Source organism: Scardinius erythrophthalmus, assembly GCF_964197995.2.
Source record: "Scardinius erythrophthalmus genome assembly, chromosome: 3".
Lineage (NCBI taxonomy): Eukaryota > Metazoa > Chordata > Actinopteri > Cypriniformes > Leuciscidae > Scardinius > Scardinius erythrophthalmus.
In genome coordinates, this window is record NC_138223.1 from 10,639,653 (window position 1) to 10,650,950 (window position 11,298).

Sequence of the window (11,298 nt, forward strand, 5' to 3'; positions counted from 1 at the left end):
TTGCATTAAAATTGGGGCTTCAAATTGTGTGGCCTCTCTGTCTGTAAGTGCATAATTATTTGATATGTTGTAGTCATTTGACATAATTCTCTCTCAAACACATCCATAGCAGATTACATACAATATATAGCTGAGACCGGGACTAGTTGTCAGATCTGTGTCTTAACCACAAAATCATTCACACGGTTATTGCTCATGCAAACATCCACAATTCAGGAAATATCCATGGGATCTCTACAATTTAATCTGTAAAACCAGTGATGAAACACAAAAAATGTATTTTTTTCTATTTTGTATACAAATACAATATATAAAATAATTTGCCCCAATATAAATGTGACAACTAACTTGTTGAAGAAGAACAAAACCATATTTACTTTTATGATTAGACTTTCGACTCAAAACTAACTGTGAAACTGTCTTTTGTGACAACACCCGGTCTCCTCTCTCTCTATATAACACACATTAGCTCACAGGCTTCATAGTTTCATTCAAAGCAATTCAGAACATCTTTTACTTCTTGGCCCGAAATGATGAGCACGAGTATGAAAGACTTTGATTGCGGATGTTTATTCAGTCCTGCCACACTGACTGTGATTAGAGAGCTGTTTTGAACGTTAAACTTCTCTGGCCTTTTCCCCAGTGTTCCTGATTGGCCATTAGAAAAGAGAGAGAGGGAGGAAAAAAAAAAAAAAAAAACACCCAGTTTTGTGTCATGGGTAAAATCAGCATGTAAAAACAAGGCTTTGAATTGAAAACTCTCGCATGAATAATCAGCAACAGAAAAACATCAAGCACTCCTTTTACTACCAGGACAAATATGATAGAAATTACTTTTCACTTGCACAGAATGGACACAATGAGTCCTCACAATAACAGCGTGAAGTCTTTTAAGTAAAAATGAGGTCTCCATTTAGACCAGCATCCCTGTGAGGTTTATCTTGAATAATTTAGAAAGTTTATTTTTTTTCTTGTTGTGGTAGTTAATTTTACTTGACTAAATGTTTATTTTAATTATTTATTAATTGTGATGGAAAAGCTGAATTTTCAGCAATATTCAGTGTCACATAATCTTCCAGAAATCACTCTAATATGCTGATTTGCTGCTCATGAAACATTTCTTATGTTATCATCAATGCTGAAAAAAGTTTTTGCTGCTAAATATTTTTGTGGGAAGGTTGATACATTTTTACAAGATTCTTTGATGACTAGAAAGTTCAGAAGAAAAGCATTTATTTGAAATATATATATTTTTTTTTACAAAAATTAGGCAGCACAATTGTTTTCCATAATAATAATAATAATAATAATAATAATAATAATATAAAATGTTTCTTGATTGCCAAATCAGCATATTAGAATGATTTCTGAAGGATCATGTGACACTGAAGACTGGAGACTAGCTATGCCATCACTTGAATGAATTAGGTTTTTAAAATATATTCAAGTAGAATATACAAGAAAAGAAAATAATTGAATAGAATAGAATGAATACAGAAAAAAAAAAAAAAAAAAAAAACAGACCCGATTATAGGTTATCCGCCTTTTTAAAAATATTTTCTTTTTTTAGTTTAGGAAACAAACAAACAAACAAAAACATATGTAGGCACAATTTATTAAACTGTGTATATTGAGGTATGCAAAAGAATAAATAAATGAGTAAATTAATACATTAAAAAATTTAACTATAGCATAGATAAGTATAGCAATCTTTTGAAATAAAATGTTACACTTGCAAATATTTAGTAAAAATCCTTATTTAAATTATAAAGCACAATTTATATTTATCAATTAAATATTCTAGTGATTTAAATAGTTTAGAGAGCGTGAAATGGCCTTTCTTGAAACATCTTTCAGGACATGCCTGTGTTGTTTGAGGTTCTGGCTATTGGGGGTCTCTGCACATGATTTTGAGTATGTGATGGTGATCAGTGAAAACAGAGTTCGTTTTCAAAATTCTCCAAATACCAAGAATAAGATATCTGCTTTCTCTCACGTCACACGGCAGCTGGGGGGATGAGGGGTTAAAGAGGGGGTCGGAACCATGAAATGTCAGACAGGCACAGCATCCAGATAAAAACGAGGTCAAGAGATATCAGCGAAACACTGAATGACCACAGACAAAGACATGTTATCAGCCAACCTGCCCTCTCCTCTGGGCTCGACTGCTCCACACAGACACTGTCAGAGCTGGGGAAGATCATACCAACAAGTAAGTGATTGTAGGAGGTCGAGCTCTTCTTATCTCCTTTCATTCTGGAGTTCGTCACGAGACATACCACTAACCAGAAAGACTATCTTCACTGTGAAAGCATGTGATGGAAGGATAGGGGGAGGAATGTGAAGGAGAGAAGATTTGGGCTGTATAATGTCCCATTCCCCTCCCTCTCCCCCACTTTCTGAAAGACAAAAAGAACCCACAAAAATATTTCAGAGGCCAATGCCCCTAGTACCATGGTCATACTCAGCAGACATCTGTGACATCTTTTTTATTTCATTTCAAAGAAAATGTAGCAATTAGCAATTCAACCCAGGGTTGGTTCATGTACCCCCAATATTCAGACCAGTGATATTACTATTACTATTTTTTATATATATATATATAAATAACTGCACAAATTCAGGTAGCATCACACAGTTTCTGTGTTCTTTGGAATAAATCACGATGGATGGATGGATGGATGGATGGATAGATGGATAGATGGATGGATGGATGGATGGATGGATGGATGGATGGATGGATGGATGGATGGATAGATAGATAGACAAACCATTATTCTCAAAACATGTTTTGTACCAACCTTTCATTGTACCAACAATATTTAAATGTTTCGGGGTTGAATATGCAAAAATAATAGGAAAATAAACTAATATCTAATCAACTCCTGACAAACACATGAATTATTATTTGAATTATCACCTAGTGAGTCATTTAACCATGTACAGTATTACTGTCTTTGGAAGGCTTTTGTCTTTCAAACACATTAAGTACAAATTAATTTCATATTTACTTGCAATGCAGAGATTCCCCAACTTTTTTTGTCAGCTAAACCTCTTTGAAAATATTTATTTAAAGTATACCCTGAGATTTTAAGTTAATAAGTTCAATAATAATATTTTGTCAATAATAATAATAATAATAATAATAATAATAATAATAATAATAATAATAATAATAATAATAATAATAATAATAATAATACAAGTTCATGGCTCTCTGATGTTGGTTAAAGGACATATGACATGCAGGTAAACAAACAAAAAAAGTGTTTTATTTTGATCTTTTTTATTTTTTATAGCTTTTCGTTAAACTCACAAACCCCCTGCAAGTTCTATCACAAACCTCAGTTTGGCATAATGTAATATTTAATGCACATCATGTTAATAACTGTCACGGTAGAGTGGCTGCAATAAAGCGCATGACACTCGGAGAATATAAAAAACAGTCTTTCTTAAATCTAACAGGTAACAGGAGATCACTGAGGGAAATAAACACAACCATGTATAACAGATGATATCTGACAAAGAACTAAGTTAAGGAAACTAAGGATTTAAATACACAGGGAGATCAAATTAACCAGAACAGAAACAGGCGCAGGATTAATTAACAATCAAGGAAACTAACTAGAACACAGGCAAATGAGCACAAGGAGAATTACACCAACACACAAATAAACTAAACAGAACTGTGACAATAACAAAGAATGGAATATTTTTTCTTCTCATTGTATTTTTATATCAAAATGGTACAAGATTATCATATTCAAATCAGTGTGATAAACGAGTTAGGTCAAAAGTAATCCTAGTCAGATTATATTACTTTATAAGTGTAATGTAATGTATTACGTTACTAACTACAATTTGTAAGTAATCTACTCAGCACTGTACAGACACACACACACACACACACACACACACACACACACACACACACACACACACACACACACACACACACACACACACACACACACACACACACACACACACACGATGTGATGACCTCCAGCAACAAAACCAGACCTAAACTTACTGATAATTGTCTAAAACTAGTCACCATCATAAGACATACCAGAACACAGACATGTGACAAACCTAAACGAAAGAGAACACAACCACAAATGCCCTATGGCAAGGATTGATGCCTTCATCATTTAATGCTACAATTCCAAATGAGTATGAGTCAAACAAATCCGACCCCGTTTTCCTCTCCACCACAACATTATTGACAGAAAATCAATGGTTTGTTACACAGAATTCCACATCAGCTAGCACAGCTAGGCTATGCACATATTTATAAAGCAATATCACATCATTCATTATGCTGTACTGTAAGCAGAAAAGGCTCCTGCTGCTCCTCATCCACATCTACACTATTCAATAATGCCGCTCATCAGGAGCACCTTCTGAGCGAAATATGATATGAGCTTAGCCAGAGATGAATCGATCAAACCTTAATGAACACCTGGGTGGACCTCATTTATACAGAGAATAAGCGAGAGAGTAAGAGAGAGAGAGATATGTTTGGACTTATATCCATATTTATTCTGAGTACCTGAATAAAGAATGACTAAAGAACCACATTTGCATTTCTTGATGGAAATAACGGTGCTTGCAAGGAAGTAAACATTAGCAGCTAAAGGCAGCCGGGTCAAAGGCCACGTATCCAAAGAGCAATGCCAGTGCTGAAAGCTCTAATCGGTGCAAGTCAAGAGATTTGAAAAAGTCATTTTAGTTTGTTAAAAAGCCAAGAAAGTTTACAAAAACCAAAAATACATAAAAAACAAGACTGAAATTATCTACATAACACCAGATGGAGATAACTGTGAAGTAGAAGAAATATGAGAGATTTCAATCCAGTGTTTTCCAAGCAAGCACTGTATTAATAATAAAAAAATTTGCTATTAGCAACACATTAAAACAGGCTAATCCAAGAACTTCAGGAAATTAAGTTTCAGATGAAACAGAGAACTTAAGGAAAAACACTAGAACGACCAAAGCCTTTGTAACGTCTTGGTTACATAAGTAACCCTTGTTCCCTGAAGGAGGGAACGGAGATGTAGTCAGACGTAACGACTGATTGGGATCACGCTTAGGGAGCCTGTCATCTTCGAGCATTGATAAAATGAGCCCATGCACACATTGGCGTGCGAGCTTTGCTTCCACGCTCCGCCACGCAGCGCGGGTATAAATACGGAAGTGGATGCACGCACCACTTGTTTTTCGGTGAGGAGCCGAGGGGAGCCCGGAGTCAGTGGTGGTCCAGCAATAGTGGCGACGGGACTACGTCTCCGCTCCCTCCTTCAGGGAACGAGGGTTACATACAACCGATACGTTCCCTTTCAGTTCGGTCACGTTCTACGTAGTGGGATGAACTGACTGATTGGGATCCCCATTAAAACGCCACTAGTGCTGCCACCTTCCAGTGCCTAGACAAAAGCCTTCTGACCCCCCGCATTATTGAGGAGGAGACAGGAGGACAGGAGGACAGGGCTTAGGCTTGCAGGCTCACCACCTGGTCCCGTCTTAAGGGAGAGGTAGGAACCTTGGGCACGCATCCAGGCTGGGGTCTCAGGATATCGTGAGAGTTGGCTGGCCCGAATTCCAGGCACGATTCATTGACTGAAAATGCGTGCAGATCCCCTACCTTCTTGATAGAGGCAAGCAAGCAGGAGAACTGTTTCTTTAAAAACAGGATTTTTAACTCAGCTGCCTGCAGTGACTCAAGGGGAGTGACTCAACTAAGAAGACCTGCTCCTTCTCCTTCCTGACTTAGCACAGTGTTGTGCAAGAAGGCTCACTGGGGAAACGCCGTGTCCCTGTGTCGAGGGATTTCCACTCGGTCAGGGAGTAAACAACTGGCAAAGGGGTGAGTTCGGAGAGGCAAACAGATGTAACTGTGTGGCCCCGAAGTGATCCCAGAACAGCTAGACAGCCTGGAGATGGAGTCTCCACTCTCCTCGGCCACAGGCTGTTGTGAGGCCTTGACCGGCTCAATCGCATCCTTCGCCAGTAGGACTGCGATGTCTGCACGCCTGGCAGGGCACATTCGCTCAACACCGAAGTGAAGCGAAGTAAAGCGAATAGCGCTGACTTGGGCAGGTGCCGGCCGAACTGAATCGTAAGCCGAGTCTGCTGGTATGAAGAAGCCAGCTAGACCAGTTTGGCGGCCTGCCCCCAGAAACCAATCATCCAACGAGACTGTTCAGGACACGGTGGAGGATTCAACGCAAGCCCAACAGCCTCGCCGGCATTTCTGGATCTGGCTCGGGCAACGTTATACTCTCGGAGGGAGATAATGCAGCCGAGTCATCATTTCCAGAGGCCAGCTCCCCTCCGATGCTGCAATCGGCATCCTGTCCTCTGGAGGGGCCCCGAATGAAACGGCTGCTCAGTCCATTACAGAGGGACCAGTGCGCTCAACGGGGGGCTCCACCGGCTGCGGTGTGATAGAGCAGCCCGTTCTCATCCTAGGGCACAGGTGTCAAACTCAGTTCCTGGAGGGCCACAGCCCTACACAGTTTTGTTCCAACCCTGCTTCAACACACACACACCTGCAGTTTTCAAATAAGCCTGAAGGACTTGATTAGCTGATCAGGTGTGTTTAATTAGGGTTGAAGCTAAACTCTGCAGGGCTGTGGCCCTCCAGGAACTGAATTTGACACCCCGGTCCTAGGGCGTCATATATTGACGTTTTTAAATTTTCTTCGACATCGAACGCACATGGCACCCTTTAGCGTCAATATGAGACGCAGATAGAAATGGGCCAGAAGGCGCCTCCTGGCGGTCTAACCCTAACCCTACACCCGACCTAAACCTACCCATAACCGAACAAAGCACTGTGCGTGTCATATTGACGCTAAAGGGTGCCATGTGCGTTCGATGTCGACGAAATGTTAAAAGCGTCAGTATATGACGCCCAAGGATGAGAATGCGTTGGATAGAGGAGGGAGGAGCCCACAGGGATTGGTTACTGGGTGGGGAAGTCATCACAATGATCCATGAAATGGCATCTTGAAAAATTCGCAAAGGCATCCGTGTTGCTCTTTCAGGAAATTAAAAACTCTTACCAGTACCGGAGCACACAGGGGAATGATCGCAGCAACACTGAGAGGGATGGTGCAGCCTGTACCAGTGAAGCACTCACTTCCTTCGCCCTCAACCTGCCGTCAGACAAACAAACACAAACACAAACATAGAAATGTGATGCTGTTAAAACAGCAGTTGAGAGCTCAGAAGGCTCACGACCACCGCTGCACTCGCGCTGAAGAACCACCAGCACCGGGAGAGACTTCCTTGAAGAAGCACCGACACACTCGCTCGTTGTAATATGACAACACTCTTCAGAGACATCGACATGAAGACCGATCGGCTCAGAAACGAAAGGCAAGTGGTGCGTGCATGCGGGGCGGAGCGTGGATGCAAAGCTTGCACGCCAATGTGTGCATTGGCTCGTTTTATTAATACCTGAAGATGACAGGCTCCCTAAGCGTGATCCCAATCAGTCGGTATGTCCAACTATGTCGAATGTGACCGAACTGAAAGGGAACCACTGAAGACTAACTAGATAAATGATTCATGAATACACAGCTTTCTGGAAAATTCATATTTGGCTGGTCTAGTAATGTTGCACTGATTGCAATGATTGTTAAACATATGACTAACTGATTTCTGTGCTAGTTTTGTCTCTTATACAACCTACCGTCTCTTTCTTCTCTCTTAATAAAATCATTTTGACTTAAATCAATATTTCATGACCATTTATTTATTTATCAGCTAAGTAGCTGTGTAATAAGTTGGATAATGCACAGTCAGCTGGTCATTATCTCAAAACAAAACCCTTTAGGATGAAACTAGATTTATCTCAACTCCCATTGGGGTTTATTTTGTGATAATGGGTGACTGACTACATTTTTAAACGAAATAATATTTGTTATAAATTATAAATATTATATATATTGTTTGTTTGTAATATAATTTTAAATGTAATTTATTCCTGTGATGGTAAAACCGAATTTTCCGCAGTCATTACAAAACATTTTACAGACCCCAAACCTTTGAATGGAATATACTGTACTGTACATATACTTGCATATTTAAATGGATGTAATGGTATGAGCGGCTATCTTGTCATCACTTTTCCAAAAATCTTAATTGTTTGCAATGTTTTTGCAAACCTTGACTGGGCACATGAGGGACAGAGAGACGAAGAGCTATCCAGGAGAAAGATGAACCTTTGAACATTGTATTTTAGCCATCCCATGAGAAAATACAAGCACATCCATGATGCAGTGCCTGTCCAAGGACAAGAATAGCGGGCAGACAGCAGAAATAAGCCCTGTAGCAGCAGCGCAGAAAGAGTGCCGACAGAGTCAGTCTGCGGCCACACACATCAGCTAATTCACACACACCTGCTGGTGAGCGCACAGTCGCTGAACATTGATTCTGGCTCCACCTAGTCACACTCAGTGTAAAAAATTTGCTATACAGTCAAAATGAAATTATAACACTAGCCTGCAGCGCTGTCAAATTAAAATCCCATAAAAGGCAGAGTGTTGTGGCTGACCAGAGCTTCCTGCAGGGTAAAGGCTGTTGCCCTGTGGATCTCTGAAATAAGAGGAAGACATCTGAACTCTCACTGGGACCAACCTAGTTCAGAAATTGTGTCTTTAAAGGCAAAAAATGTGTTAGATGAAACTCTGAAGTTTAGGACTATGTGTTGGCCAATCGGAGGGTCGCAAGGTCAAATCCCAGTTGGAGTCGACACTGAATTATACTCCAAGCGATGACAGAAAAACTGCAGATAGAGAGCTTATCCACCTTTTTATGTAATCTCTCATGTACTATTAAATAACATGGTTACACTTTATTTATAACATGGTACTCCACTTTAGACATTCTTCAGTAACTTTGCAACTTCAACTATCTCTCATTCATTTGCAACTATGTCAACTAACTCTTATTAGATTATTAGTAGACGGTTAGGGTTAGGAGAATAAGTTGACATGTATTTACAAAGTTACTTATTGACAGTAGACTGTCTGTTGGCGGACCATCAAAATAAAGTGTTAGTAGATATTAAACATTGCAAAGTTACTTATAGTTAGTAGAATGCCTAAAGTGGACTAATGAAATAAAGTGTTATCAATAATATTAATTAGTGGTATATATTATAATAGGTGCCGGATAATTTCAAGCTTGTGCTTGATGTAAAGAACATAGACCATCTTTCTTTCAGCAAGGACATTAGCAATATTCTTTACTGTTAAATCTATATCAGTGTTTTAGTAATTTATTCCAGACAGTAACAGTGCTATTTTAGTAGAATGTATATACCTGTACTTTTATAGTGTTTATTATTATTTTAGTTAGCTTTTAATTACATTTTTTATTAAGTTTTAGTATTTTTTTATGCGCTTTGTCATTTTTATTAGTTTTATATATATTGCTTGTACAGCTTGATGCATGAACCAACCAACCAAACAAACAAACAAAAACAGCTAGAGTGTGTTGTTGGAGTCAGTGTGATAAACGCGTCTGACATCTGCAGGGGATGCTGAGAGACTCTGGCTGTACTTGTACTGATGTTTCCAGAAAGTTCTGTAACAATAAGTACACACATACTGTAATTGTATGAAATATACATATAATGATATCATATCAAAAAAACATAAAACTTGGTTAATATAAAAATATTGCTTTATGCTTTAGAGTACAAACATTGTGTTGCAATCATTTTGAAAACAAAAACTTTCACTTTAATAGTAATATGAGTGTTCACAACAGTATTTTTGGATTATCTTCCCTTCTCCTTTTATTATAGTCGAAAGACAGATAACACACACACACGGAAAAACAGCTAAACATTAGCAGAAAGAAAAATATGAGCAAGAATATATTATTTCTATGACACAAACACACAGAGGTGCATCTGTAAATGATCAGTGTGTGCAGTAAGATCCACAACATGCTCTAATGAGCAGAAGGCTTGTTTGTGTGAGTTAATGTGTTATGAGTGTGTCTGATGGCTTTGGTTCATACCTGTCCTGTGTTTCTCTCAGGAAACAATTACTGGTCATATCACACACACACACACACACACACACACACACACACTACAGCAGAGGGACAGAGATGTGTGAACAACATATGCACAAACAAATCCATTGTACAAACACTCAAACATTCCACTCCGAGTAACTGTGATTTGACCAAGACACGCAAAGGAACCCAAACCTCAAAAATGTAACTATAAACTGCTTAAATCTTCTGGATTCAGCCAGAATGATTGAACTGAATGTGTTTGTGGTCTGCATGTCACAGCATTTAAAACGTCCATCTATTTCTAAAAAGTTGTGTTATGGATAACTGAAACTAAAATGATCAATGTTTATTATCCATCCTTCCTTCCCAACTGATTGTCTTCTTTATAGGGTCACGAAGACACATTTTTTTCAATCTCGAGTTGATTCAAAATGTACACTGCAAAATTAAAAATATAAATAATGTTATTGACTTTTTTCGAAATGCAGCATGGAATGCTGAAGCAGCAATGAAAGCTAAAAACTAAACAACTATACACTCACCTAAAGGATTATTAGGAACACCATACTAATACTGTGTTTGACCCCCTTTCGCCTTCAGAACTGCCTTAATTCTACGTGGCATTGATTCAACAAGGTGCTGAAAGCATTCTTTAGAAATGTTGGCCCATATTGATAGGATAGCATCTTGCAGTTGATGGAGATTTGTGGGATGCACATCCAGGGCACGAAGCTCCCGTTCCACCACATCCCAAAGATGCTCTATTGGGTTGAGATCTGGTGACTGTGGGGGCCATTTTAGTACAGTGAACTCATTGTCATGTTCAAGAAACCAATTTAAAATGATTCGAGCTTTGTGACATGGTGCATTATTCTGCTGGAAGTAGCCATCAGAGGATGGGTACATGGTGGTCATAAAGGGATGGACATGGTCAGAAACAATGCTCAGGTAGGCCGTGGCATTTAAACGATGGCCAATTGGCACTAAGGGGCCTAAAGTGTGCCAAGAAAACATCCCCCACACCATTACACCACCACCACCAGCCTGCACAGTGGTAACAAGGCATGATGGATCCATGTTCTCATTCTGTTTACGCCAAATTCTGACTCTACCATCTGAATGTCTCAACAGAAATCGAGACTCATCAGACCAGGCAACATTTTTCCAGTCTTCAACTGTCCAATTTTGGTGAGCTCGTGCAAATTGTAGCCTCTTTTTCCTATTTGTAGTGGAGATGAGTGGTACCCGGTGGGG